This window comes from Ricinus communis, chromosome 1 (assembly GCF_019578655.1).
Source record: "Ricinus communis isolate WT05 ecotype wild-type chromosome 1, ASM1957865v1, whole genome shotgun sequence".
Classification (NCBI taxonomy): domain Eukaryota; kingdom Viridiplantae; phylum Streptophyta; class Magnoliopsida; order Malpighiales; family Euphorbiaceae; genus Ricinus; species Ricinus communis.
The window spans coordinates 31184883-31198856 of NC_063256.1; the positions used below are offsets into that span (position 1 = coordinate 31184883).

The 13974-nt window shown below is 33.9% G+C and overlaps 3 non-coding genes across 3 annotated transcripts; all 3 read right to left on the minus strand.

The window, feature by feature from the left end:
- Positions 1-3199: 3199 nt before the first annotated feature.
- On the minus strand, positions 3200-3306 carry LOC112535302. Its single transcript, XR_003079461.1, has one exon. It is a non-coding gene; the product is annotated as a small nucleolar RNA R71 (small nucleolar RNA).
- A 4855-nt stretch (positions 3307-8161) lies between these two features.
- LOC112535304 lies at positions 8162-8264 on the minus strand. Its single transcript, XR_003079463.2, has one exon. It is a non-coding gene; the product is annotated as a small nucleolar RNA R71 (small nucleolar RNA).
- Positions 8265-13017: 4753 nt separating this feature from the next.
- LOC112535303 lies at positions 13018-13122 on the minus strand. Its single transcript, XR_003079462.1, has one exon. It is a non-coding gene; the product is annotated as a small nucleolar RNA R71 (small nucleolar RNA).
- Between the last annotated feature and the right edge of the window lie 852 nt (positions 13123-13974).

Below are 13974 nucleotides of genomic sequence, written 5' to 3' on the forward strand. Positions count from 1 at the left end.
TTCTGAAATTTTAGCCGAAGTGTAGTTAAATTTATAAACTTTTAAATAGCTCAATTTCAACTCTAAAATTGAAAGAATAGAACATATATATCTTTGAAACTAACTCTATTTTAACTAATGATGATGGATATTTATCTTTATCAAAATAAAATAGAAAATATAATTTTATGATTTTACTCATTAAAAACCAAAAGTAATTATATTTCTATATGCAAAAAAAAAAAAAAAAAAAAACATGAATTAAAAGATATTAGACAATTTTTTAGCGTCTAAGTTATTTAAGTTTTATATTATTACACGGTAAAATAAATAAAATTAATTTTAATAATGTAATTATTGTATTTTTTAAAATTTTAATAATATGATTGAATTATTTTAAAATTTAATTGTGCTTTAATGGCAATTTTAGAAACTCATCTATACTTTTTGCCTATATTTTCAAATGGCATGTGTGCAAATTCAGCTTCCCAATTCTATTGTATTACAACAATTATTATCAAATAATTGATTTTTTAATGCTTTGTTCATTTAAACATATAATGTGGAACAGATTTCGTGCAAATGACTCCACAAATCTAGCAGCCAATACAGATATAATTATCAAAAGAAACATTAAGAAAAGAATTTAAAAAGAAAGGCAAAGCTTTTTTCACTTGTTTGAGTTTTCGAAGGTTGTTTTTATTAAGCTTCTAAACTTTAATATTTGAAGTATATATTATTTTACATGTTTTAAAAACTTGACTGATGCTATTAAAATAAAGATCTAAAATTCCCTTTTCAGGCTATTAAAGTTCTATGTAGGAAGCCTTTAATTTTAAACGGTTAAAGTGCCAATTTGTCATAAACTTGAATTCAATGGATAATTAGCTTATATTTTAATTTTTTGGTCAATTTATCCAAAAAAAACTTAGTAAAAGTGATAAATTCACTCCAATCAAATTACTTAATCAATACAAAAAATTTAATTTGGTTGTCAAACTTCATATTAAATGTCAAATTTTATAAAAATAATTTTTTTTAATCGAGTAAGAGTAAAATTATTTAATTTTAACATAATTTACTCTAATTATCTAATAAAAATAATTAAATAATATTTTTAATTAAAAACCTTAAATTAAATATTATTACCAAACTCATATATAATTATGCTTTTTTAAATTTAGAATAAAATCTTACATTTTAGCAATATTTAGTTTTAGTTTCTAATCGGTCTAAATTATATATAGATATTTAAGGGTATTTTAGAGCTTTAATGGTATATTTATATATATATTATGGTGAAAATATGTGTTTTTACCTCATTTTAGTTTTCTTGTCTAAATTCAAGAAATAATAGCCAAAAAGAAGAATTTGAGCTAACACACTAATGGGCTTTAAATGGAATACGACCGTAAAAAGTTTGGAAATAAGACAAGTGGGCTATCAATAGCGCGAGCCTAGCCGAACTCATTAAGGCCCAAGAAGGGGGAATTAAGTAGTTATGATGTAAATAATGGATAATTATTTTTAAGTTGTTTATTTTATTTAGGATAGTAACAGAAAACTATAGTAGTTATGTGCTAAGAGAAGAACTCTAAAAATAGGATCTTTATAAGGAGTAGAGGTTAATCAAACAAAGAGAGTTCTTCTACTACTATTCTCTCTAGAGAAAGGCTTCTACTATTCTCGGTAGAAATTTTTATAATTCATCATCTTCTACATTTAGTTAGTTTTGTTGCATTATTCTTTCAGGAATCAAAAAAGCTTTTTAAAGACGTAGAGAGAGGAGATCAATCTTCTTCATTTCTTGAAGGGCCTTTGGATTTTGAGGAAGTTTTAATTTTCTATTTTATGTATCTTATGTCTTTCTATTTAATTACAATGATCAGTGGATTAAGTATGTCAGACTAAGTTCCATAAGTGTTTAGTTTGGCTTTTTACTTATGTATGAACCTTATGTATTATGAGTTTAATGAATGATTTCTTTACCTTCATATATGTATTAGTTTCATTTGTTATTATTGATTGACTATCATATCAATTTAGTAGTAGTATTTATTATGAAAGTCTTTATGTTCAAAGTATTAGAAACATTATCTTTACTTTAATCTATGTTGGTATAAGAAACCTAGGTTGCATCATTAGCTTGAGTGCCTTAAGGAAAATGCACCTCACCATCTCATTTGTTAGATTTGGACTTAAGAGAAATAAAGGGATTACTAAGTATAAGCTAGACTAAATGCTATTTTATCATATAGTTCACATTAACCACTCTAGTTGCATATTTATTTTCTAGTTATTTAATTTCTTTTATAAACTTTAAGATTATTCTCAAAACATTAGCTTAGAGTGTTTAGATTTACTTTTAGTATTTTGTGTGATAGTTGGTTTTATATTATATGCTTTACAATTTCTTGTGAGATCGACCTCATGGTGGACTTGCCCGTACTATCATTCAATTCGTACACTTACGAGTACTAATTTAGACATATCAAGTTTTTGGTGCCGTTGCTGGAGAATTGTGTCAATATTATATTGATTAATTGTCGAGTTTTGTTTCTTGTGTTTTTGTATGTTGCATGCTTATTTATTTTTATTTTATCTTTAAATTCTGTTTTTAAATTTTTAAATTTGAAATTTTTCCTTTAATTTTGTATGCCTACCAGAAAAACAAGATCAGGTGATTCATCAACTCAAAATCCCTACAACTTGAGATCAACTGTTAAAAAGGCAGGAAGAGACTAAGAGGCAGAGAGTGAGTTTATATCTCCAAGAGAAGAATAATTTGAAGAAAAGCTAGAATAAAGATTTTAAGAAGAAGTTGAGATAATGGCTAATGACCAAAGAGAAGTTGCAGCTCAAAGACAAATGGCTATGAAGGACTATGCTCATCCTATAATTAGTAATACTACATGCATAGTTTTAGGTGATGCATCTAGGAATTATAAACTAAATAACATCCATTTTAATATACTTTCGTCATTCTATGGTAATGCCTAGTGAGGATGTATTAACATTCATTAGAGAGTCCTATGCTATAGTTCATACATTTCCATTATCTGGACTCAATGAAGACTAATTAAGGATGAGCTGTTTTTCTTACTCATTAAAAGATAAAGCAAAGGCTTGGTTAATGACCTTGCCTCCTAATTTTTTAAGAACTTGGGATGAAGCGTATCAAAAATTTATGAGTAAATTTTACTCAAATCAAAAGACCAAACAATTAAGGATTGAAATTTCTAACTTTTATCAAAAGGATACTGAATCCTTTCATGAAGCATGGGATCACTTTAAATCACTTTTATTATAATGCCCACACCATGGATACCCACTTCTTGTGACCAACCAATCATTCTATGATGGTCTAACACAATAATATTAATGTATGGTTGATAATATAGCTGGGAGTGCTATGTTAGAAAAACTGTTGATGAGATTTATAATATCTTTGAGATATTAGGAGCCAATTCACAATAAAAGAGTGTGAGAACAAAAAGAGTAGGAGTGACTAAAGTTGTGTATAAGGTATGTAGTATATGTGGTGTTTATGGTCATGGTGCTAATGTTTGCTAGTCTTATGAGACTTATACCGGAGATGATTATGAAGAGGTTAATTTGATAGAATCTTATCAGCCTAGGCAACCTAGGAATAATCCATACTCCAACACTTATAATCCAATATGGAGGAATCATCCAAAATTTTTCAAGAGAAATAATAATCATAACCCACCACAAATACTGAGGGATGAGAACCAGCCCCAGCATTAGAATCAAGAGCCTCAATACCCAAGGAATCAAAACCCTCCATTCCTTAATCAAGGACAAGCCCCTCAATGAAAATCAAGTTTGGAGAAAACACTCCAATCTTTTATGATAGCTACCTGTGATAGAATGGAGAGAAATGAGAAGAAAATTGATTCTATAAAAGCTTCAATGAAGCAATTGAAAATTTAAATTAGACAAATTGCTGAAGCTGTACAAGAAAATAAGAAATAAAAATTGCCAAGTCAATCTGAGCAAGCTAAAGCAGTCGCTGTTCTTAACGACGGTGAGTTATTTGATAATAATGTTGAAAATTTAAGTGAGAAAGATTCTTCTTACGCAGGTACATCAAAAGAAGATGTACTAGTTGATGTAGAAATAACTGAAGGAGGTTTACAAAAAGAAAGAAGAACAGAGCCCAATCTTAGGCAGAAAGAGAAAGACAAAGAGGTATTTTCAAGACCTGAGTTTCATAAGGCAGCTGAACCTTATAAGCCTCCTATTTCGTTCCCGAACAGATTGAAAGAAAGCAAACAGGATAAGCAATGTTCATAAAATTTTAATATGCCTTCTAAAGTTAACATTGACTTGCCCTTGTTGGATATGATTAGAAATATGCCAACTTATGCTAAATTCTTTAAGGAACTTAATTCTAACAAGAGGAGATATGGGAACAATGAAAAAGTTATGGTATCTGAAACTACAAGTACAGTTCTCCAACAACAATTACCTCTTAAGATGAAAGACCCTGGGAGCTTTACCGTTGATATTACAATGAGAGATAAAAAGATTGCTAAAGCCATGTTGGATTTGGGAGCAAGCATCAATTTGATGTCATATTTAACATATGCAAAACTTGGTTTAGGAGAATTGAAGCCAACTACCATGTCTCTGCAACTAGCTGATAGGTCGATTAAGTATCCAAGAGGCATAGTGGAAGATTTGTTAATTCAGGTAGGAAAACTGATAATCCTTGCTGACTTTGTTGTTCTTGACATGGAAAGTACATTAGCAAGGGATAAAGAGCAAACAGTACTCCTTGGTAGACCTTTCATGGTAACTACCAAGATAGTTATTAACGTGCACAATGAGAAGCTGACTATGACAGTCTTGAGAGAGACTGTAGAATTTAAAGTGTTTGATTCTCTAACTATATCTCCTAGCACTTCAATTAATGAATGATTATATATTGATTACATGGATTATTTTGTTTATGAAACATATTTACAGGATAAGGATGATAAGTTAGAAATTACATTAACATTGGAAAAGCACGAAGAAAATTTAGATGAAGAAGTCTTAAACTTACATGATAAGTTAGATGAAGCTATTCCAGTGTTACTTGATGAAAGCACCATTGAACCTTTACATTCATCCATTGGAATCAAATCACAAATTATTAATGAACCACCTAAAGTTGAGCTTAAGGAGTTGCTTAACACACTCAAATATGTCTTCTTAGGAGAAAGGAATACGTATCTAGTGATCATAGCCTCTGATCTTTCTCCTTCAGAGAAAGAGGCAACTATTAGAGAATTGAAAATGCTTAGAAAAGCTATTGGGTGGGGAATTTCTAACATTAAGGGGATTAGTGCAACAATGTGTATGCATAAAATTATTTTAGAAGACAATTCTAAAGCGGTTAGAGATACACAACAACGGCTTAACATGAAAGAATTTGTAAAAAAAGAAGTTAAGAATTTATTGGATAAGGGTATTATATACCCTATAGTTGATAGTAATTGGGTAAGTCATGTTCATGTAGTGCCTAAAAAGTCAGGCACAACAGTTCTTAAGAATGAAACAAGGGAATTACTTCCTACAAGAATGACAACAGGGTGGAGAATGTATATTGATTATAGAAAGTTAAACGCTGCAACAAAGAAGGATCATTTTCCTCTTCTATTTATTGATCAAATATTAGAGCGTTTAGCATGACATGAATTTTATTGTTTTCTTGATGGACTTCAGGATATTATCAGGTACCTATTGCACTTGAAGATCAATAAAATATAACTTTTACATATTCCTTTGGAACTTTTGCGTTTAAGGGGATGCCTTTTGGCTTTGCAACGCTCTAGCAACATTCCAAAGATGTATGCTTTATATATTTCTCTAACATGTTAGAAGACTACATCGAGGTATTTATGGATGATTTTCCAGTTTTTGGCTCCTCATTTGATATATGTCTAAGCAATCTGACTCGTGTTCTCGAGAGATGCATTGAGTGTTACTTAACATTGAGCTGGGAAAAGAGTCATTTCATGGTTAAACAAGGTATTATGCTAGGACATGTTGTTTCTAGTAAAGGTATTAAAGTTGACAAGGCAAAAATTGATTTAATTGTCAAACTGCCCTCTCCTACTTCAGTAAAGGGTATTAGAAGTTTTCTTGGCCATGCAGGATTTTATAGGCATTTTATTAAAGACTTTTCTAAACTTGCTCGTCCTTTAACTGAATTGCTGACTAAAGATGTTAACTTTGTCTTTAATGATGCATGCGTTTCTACTTTTAACATCTTGAAAGAAAGATTGACTAATACACTTATTATTATGGCACTTGATTGGTCTCTTCCCTTTGAAATAATGTGTGATGCATCTGATTATGCTATAGGAGCAGTCCTAGGCCAAAGAGTTGATAAAGCTTTACACGTAATATATTATGCTAGCAAAACTCTTGATGATGCCCAAATAAACTATTCGACAATTGAAAAAGAATTTCTAGCTGTTGTATTTTCACTAGACAAATTCAGATCTTACTGGGTAGGATTTATAGTCATTGTTCATTCAGATCATGCAGCTTTGAGATATTTTTAACTAAGCCTAATGCTAAACCACGACTAAATTAGGTGGATGCTTTTATTGCAAATATCTTATATCAAGATAAAAGATAAAAAAAGGAAGTGAAAATGTAGTAGCAGATCATCTTTTGAGGTTGATTTTCGATTTTGATAACCTTGGTTCTAAAAAAGTAATTAATGAGACTTTCCCTAATGAACAATTATTTATGGTAAATCATGAGTCAAAGTATGCTAACATTGTAAACTATTTGGCATGTGATATTGCGAGAACTAACTTAACATGGCAAGAAAAGAAATGATTTCTATCTGTGTATAGGCATTATTATTGGGATGACCCATATTTGTTTAAACATTATTCTGATCAAATGATTACATGATGTGTTCTTAAAGATGAGCAACAAAGCATTTTGGCCTTTTGCCATGAAATGCATTGTGGAGGTCATTTTAGTGGTAAGAAAACATCTTACAGGATTTTGCAATCAGGTTTCTTCTGGCCTTTGTTATTTAAAGATGTTACATGTCTTTTGTGCTAAATGCCATTGGTGCCAAAGAAGTGGAAATATTAGCAAACCAACTGAAATGCCTCAAACATTTAATCTTGTGGTTGAACTATTTGATGTGTGGGGCATTGATTTTATGAGACCATTTCCACCTTTTCATGGCTAGGAATATATACTTATTACTGTGGATTATTTGTCTAAATGGATAGAAGCAATAGCTACTCGAAATAATGATGCGAAGACAGTATGCAAATTCATAAAGAATAATATTTTTAGTAGGTTTGGAATGCCTAGAGCAATCACTAGTGACGGGAGAACATATTTTTGCAACAAGACATTTAGTGCCTTACTAAAGAAATATGGAGTAACTCATAAAGTTGCAACCCCTTATCACCTATAAACATCATGATAGGTGAAAGTTAGCAATAGACAAATTAAGGCAATAGACCATTCTCAAAACATTGGCGAGCATTTAGATTTACCTTTAGTATTTTGTGATAGTTGGTCTTTATAATATATGCTCTATAATTTCTTGTGAGATCGACCTCATGGTGGACTTTCCCGTACTATCAATCGGTTTGTACACTTACGAGTACTAATTTAGACATATCAAGTTTTTATCGTCGTTGCTGGGGAATTGTGCCAATATTTTATTGATTAATTGTTGAGTTTTGTTTCTTATGTTTTTGTATGTTGCATGTTTATTTTAAATTTGAAATTTTTCCTTTAATTTTGTATGCCTACCAGAAAAACAAGACCAAATGATTCATCAACTCAAAATCCCTAGAACTCTTAATGGGGCTACATCGAGTATTGTTAGGCTGAATGTTGTGGCAAACAACTTCGAGAGCAAGCCCAACATTATTCAGATGGTGCAAAACAATTACATGTTTGATGGTTTGCCCAACGCGGATCCAAACACCCATTTTTGGATGATTTTCTAGAGATTTATGATACCTTCAAGATCAATGGGGTATCAAATGATGCTATTTGGTTGAGGCTATTCCCATTCTCATTAAGGATAAGCCAAAGAAGTGGTTGAAATCATTCCCAGCTGGGACATTTATGACTTGAAATCAGCTGGCTGAGAAACTCTTGGAGAGATACTTTCCACCTTCTAAGACGACCAAGTTAGCAGGGTTTCTTCAGCAAGAGAATGAGACTCTGTATGATTGCTGGGAATGTTTCAAGGATTTACTGAGGAGCTATCCACATCATGGTTTACCTTTATGGCTGAAAATTCAGACATTCTTTAATGGACTAAATTACATAAGTAAACAATCTATTAATGCTGCAGCAGGTGCATCACTAAACAATAAGACTCTTGAGCAAGCTATGGTTCTTATTAAGGATATGGCAGTCATGAACTACTAGTGGCAGAATCCAAGAGAGCAAGTTTGAGTCAAAGGGAGTGGAATCTATGCAATAGATCCTATAATAGCTGTAAATGCACAACTAGAGGCCATGAGTAGAAAGATGGATGCTTTGACTATGTCTTCATTTGGAATACAAGCACAAGTTATGACTCGTGATTGGTGTGGGGGTGGTCATCAAAGTCAAGATTGCCAAAATGGAAATACCTTCGCTAAGCCAGAGCAAGTTGATTATGTGGAAAATGCTCCTAGGTAACAAAATAATCCTTACAGTAATACCTATAACCCGAGGTGGAGAAATCATTCAAATTTCTCTTGAGGGAATCAGAATCAACAAAGACCTCCACCCCCAGGTTTTCAGTAGCAAAACTAGTAGTAGGCTCCTCCTAGAAGGAGTAATCTAGAGGAGATGATGGAGAAGTTTATATCTGCATCCGAAACAAGGTTCCAGACTACTGAGATTGCTCTTAGAAACTAGCAAGCTTCGGTTCAGAATTTGAAAAATTAAGTGGGGCAGATTGCAAAGCTTTTGAGTGAAAGACCTTAAGAAATTTTGCCAAGCAACACAAAAGCTAACCCTAAGGAGCAGCTTAAGGTTATCACATTGCACAGTAGTAAAGAGCTAAAGACTAAGCTGAATGAAGTATATGAAGAATCTACTACAACTGAGAAGGTTAATGATGATAAAAAGGATACACAGGCTGAAGTCGAGGATAAATTAGAAGTAACACCCAAGGCTACCCCTTTTATGAAGGAATATCAACCTAGAATACCCTTTCTAGCCTGACTTCAAAATGATAATCTGGATGCACAATTTAGTAAGTTTCTTGAACTTTTTAAGTAATTGCATATTAACATACCTTTTGTGAAAGCTCTATTGTAGATGCCCAAGTATACTAAATTCTTAAAGGAACTCCTCTCTAATAAAAGGAAGCTTGAGGAAGTATTGATGGTGCAACTGTCGGAAAAGAGTTTAGCAATCACTCAAAGAAGACTACCAAAGAAGCTAAAAGACCTAGGAAGTTGATGTGCATAGTTTTACACATGTTTGCTTGCATATTATTGTGTATTTTCTTAGCAATTATTGTGTTTTTATTCTAAGATCACCCGTGTTTTGTGTCCTTTTGTATTCCAAGAGATTTTATAGGTCCGTCATCAGTGTTTGAGCAATTCTAGATTAATTCCGGGCAAAAAACAGACATAATCAGAGGCGTTTGATTTTGGGTTGACTTTTAAGAAGTCAACACGGCCCATGTTAGAGCCCGTGCAGAAATTTCAGGCCGTGTAGCTTAAGCACTTTGAAGCTACACATTTTCCGAGGGTACCACGCCCTTGAGCACATACCGTGTTGGCTAAAATGGGGTAGAACACGGCCCGTGTTGGCTAAACATGGGCAAGGACATGGCCATGGTTGATTCAGTTCATTCTGCCAATTGGAGTCTAACACGGCCTAGACATAGCCTATGTCGGGGGACAAGGGCTGGAACACGCCCGAATTTGTGCAATGAATAAAAGGAACAAGCCAAAAAAAGAAAAAGGGAGTTCCAGATCGACGATTTTAACTTTTGATCTTCCGTTGTAATTTTCCTAGACGTGTTGTCAGGCATTTCAAGGGGCTTCTAGGAAACAGATTCTACCTTGGAACATCAGATTCATGATATGGGTTTTGGACTGAAGATTGAGGAGGAGCTTTGGAGTGAATCAAGAAGCAATTTTGGAGATTAACTACAGTGTGGATTAAGGCTTTGAGCTATTCATCCAACTCTAGGAAAAGGGTGTATATGTTCCGATTTCTTTGTTCTTTCACCGTAATTGAATTCCTATTTGCTTTAGACATGAACATGTGTAGCTAGAGTGGTTGAACCCATTGGTTTTCCTTACTATGTTGGCTTAGTACTGAATTGTTAGGATTGTTTGAGTTCCTTTCTATATTCTTTTTACAATTAATAATTACATTCAATTTTCTTTACATTGAATGTGTTGATTACTGCTCACAGATTTTTTTTTAGCAATTGAGAAATTCTAATTGAGTTTGGAAATTTAATTGCAAGATCATGTCGATTTTCACTTCGAGATAAGGTTAATTAATTTACCGGATTAAGAATTAACAAAGCTTAATAGAGGCAGATTAAAGCTTAAGGCTAATTTAATAATCAATCATTAGGAAGAGATTCCAACTTTAGGTTCTTAGGTTTAGGAATTCGGTTGTCTCGAGAGGGAAATCGAATTCAGTTAAGAATCCGTCTACGGGTAGCATAATCAGACTCAATAATCTATTATCTTTTGTTTGATTGCCAATTAGTCTAGGTTCCCTTTGGGTTTACTTTTTTGTCTTAATTGTTCTATTTACTCATTCATTCTCGCATCCCATTTAGAACTTAGCTTTTAGTCATTAGTAAATCTAGAAAACATTCGTTATTAATTTTAGGCTAGTGACAAGGCTGTCTCATGCCTATAAAAAATAACCTAACTAGACCTCCTAACTATGTAGTCAGGCAAGCAAGGGTCGAATCCCTAGAGACTGAAGTAGTAAAAACTAGCTAATCTTGACTTTAATTAATGCTAAGTAAGTAACCAAATCAATGATTGAGGATGAATTAATCTAAGTCTAATTAGCGCAAATAGTAGTAATGAGAATAAATTCAAGGATAAAAAGCACCTAGAATTAAGTATCCCCACTAGCATAATTAACGCAAAGATAAGTTCCTACCCCAAACTAATTAAATAAATGTTCGTAAGGAAAGGTAAACCTATAAAATACCATAGATCTCTCCCGAGTATCAATGGCTTCCCTAATATGCAATCAAAACCTACTCCCGTGGAATCATGCAAATTAAAGACATTAAACTCAATACCCTGACTTCCTAACAATCCATTCTACCTACTCTCGTGGAGAATTTCATGTCCTTAATTGAAATATTCAAATCCGTCAAAACCCAACTCCCGTTGTGATAAAGATAATGGAATCATAACAATACTAATTATCCCTAATCTAGTATTGGAATATGCACAATCAATTAAGCAAGAGGAATTAAATAATTAATTTAAGGAATTAAAGTGACAAATCATACATCAATCATGGCTAGGGTTCACTTAACCCTAGATTAGAGAACTACTCACTCATGATAGTTAAATAAACAAAATAGATTATAAAATAAAACATAATAACAACTTAAAAAGGAAAAGGAAAATACTTGGATTGATAAATGAATGATGAGGTTTTTGATAAATCTTCAAAGCATAAAGAAAAGTAACATAAATTAGAAAAGGAAAACAAACTAAGGAAAAAGAAGGAAGGGGGCTCCTTTTTTCAGGTTATTTTCACAATCTATTTATACCATAGGATATCCAAGAGTTTGGCTAGGTTTTCACCCTAAAAATTTGACTAGACAGGTGTCCAAAATGCAGTTTTGCAGATCTAGCCACAGTCAGGCCGCGGCGTGGCATTGTAGGCCGCGAGCAGGGGGCGGAGTGGACTGTTTCTTTGCTTTATCATTGGCCTTGAAAGCCAAGTCGCGGAGTGGCCGAGGGATAGCTTCCCTTGCTTGTTTCGTGATATAAGATCCTTCTAGGCATGAGTATCTCTTTGACATCATGCTTGACCATGAACGACACTACAAATATCCTCACCAACGCCTAGCAACTCGAGCCAATTCCTACAAAAACAAAACAAAACGAACCCGAGGAGAGAAATATTGAAAACAATGAATAATAGCTCTAAAAGATTAAATATACAAAGATAACATGAAGAACAACGTATATATATAACATATAAAATGCATATATTATTGCGTTATCAGGTAGATAACAAAGGGCGAAGCAGTAACTCTAGAATTTCACTTTCCCAAGGGATACGATATTTTAATATTTATAGTTGTGCTAGGCTACATCGATAGGTTCACTGCCTTAGTTATAGTTGCATATGCAGTGCACCAGGTTTTTGGCACCGTTGCCAGGGACTTGTTTGAAAACTAGAGTGAAATTTGCTATTTGTTACTTTAGTCATTCTATTTTTGTTATTGCTTTTTATTTAATTATTTTTTTGGGTTGTTACTAACTTGTTCAATTTAGGTAGTTTATGACCAGGAGTTCTAATCCTGCACCAGTAGACCCTTTGCCCAAACCAGAGCGATCCCTCAAGTAGCTAAGGAAGCGATTAGACATGGAGGAGGAGGAGCAGATTGAGATTCCTGTCCATACACCAGTAGACATGGGAGACAGCAACAACAATGTCGCTGAAGCAAATAGGATAATTATGAGTTTGCTAGACCTTCCCTAAAGGGGACGCACACTAGTATAGTGAGGCTAGCTATTGCAGCAAATAACTTTAAAGTTAAGCCAATTGTCATTCAGATGGTGCAGCAGAGTGTACAGTTTAGGGGCTTGCCTAGTGAAGGTCCTAATGCCCACATTGTGAATTTATTGGAGATTTATGATACCTTCAAGATAAATAGGACTATCGATGATGTCATTAGGCTTAGGTTGTTCTTATTTTCCTTGAGGGATAGAGCAAAGAGATGGCTATAGTCCATACCAGCTAACACTATCACCACTTAGAGTTCTTTGGCTGAGAAATTTCTTTATAAGTACTTTCCTCCTGCTAAGATGCGTAATGACATTTCTTCTTTGTGCAGTTTGATAATGAGAGCATGTATGATGCATGGGAGAGGTACAAGGACTTGCTAAGATGTTGCCCACACCACGGTTTGCCATTATAGATGTAGGTGTAGACTTTTTACAGTGGCTTGAACTCAGCCACGAGGCAGATAGTAGATGCAGTTGCTGGTGGGGCCACAACAGTAAGATGCTAGAGCAGGCCCAAAATTTAATTGAGGAGATGGCCATGAACACATATTAGTGGCAGTCTTCTAGGAGTAGGCTAGGACCGCAAGAAGTGGTGAACCAGGTAGATTCTACATCAGCCTTGGCAGCTCAGGTGGAGCTTTTAGCCAAGAAGATTAACCAAATTTCAGATGCTACCCAAGCAAAGACAAATTGGTCATGAAGTTTTGTGGTGGTCCGCACTACGGTGCAAACTGTAATGCGGGAGGTATGTTTGCTTCTTCTTCATCTTCTTCTTCTGCTGACCTTCAACAGGTTTATTATATGGGAAATGCGCCCAGGAAGCAGAATAACCTATACATCAAAAACATATAACCCAAGGTGGAGAAACCATCCCAACTTCAAATGGTGAAATAATAATACCTAGGGTCTACCAGGATTTCAGCGGTTGCACCAGCAGTAACCCCAATAGCAGATTGTTCTCTCTCAACTACCCAGAACCATGAGAAGAAGCCCAATTTAGAGGATTTGATGATGAGGTTTATGTCCACTTTAGAGAATAAATTTCAGCAAACAGACACAACTCTTAGAAATCAGCAGGCCTTCATACAGAATTTGGAGAATCAGATAGGCCAGATTTCTAAGATGCTGGCTGAGAGATAGGCAGGGATGCTCTCCAGCACCGCAGAGTCAAACCCGAGGGAGCATGACAAGGCTGTCACCTTGAGATCCGGTAAGCAGTTAGCTAGCTCTTTACCTATGGCTGACGATGATATTG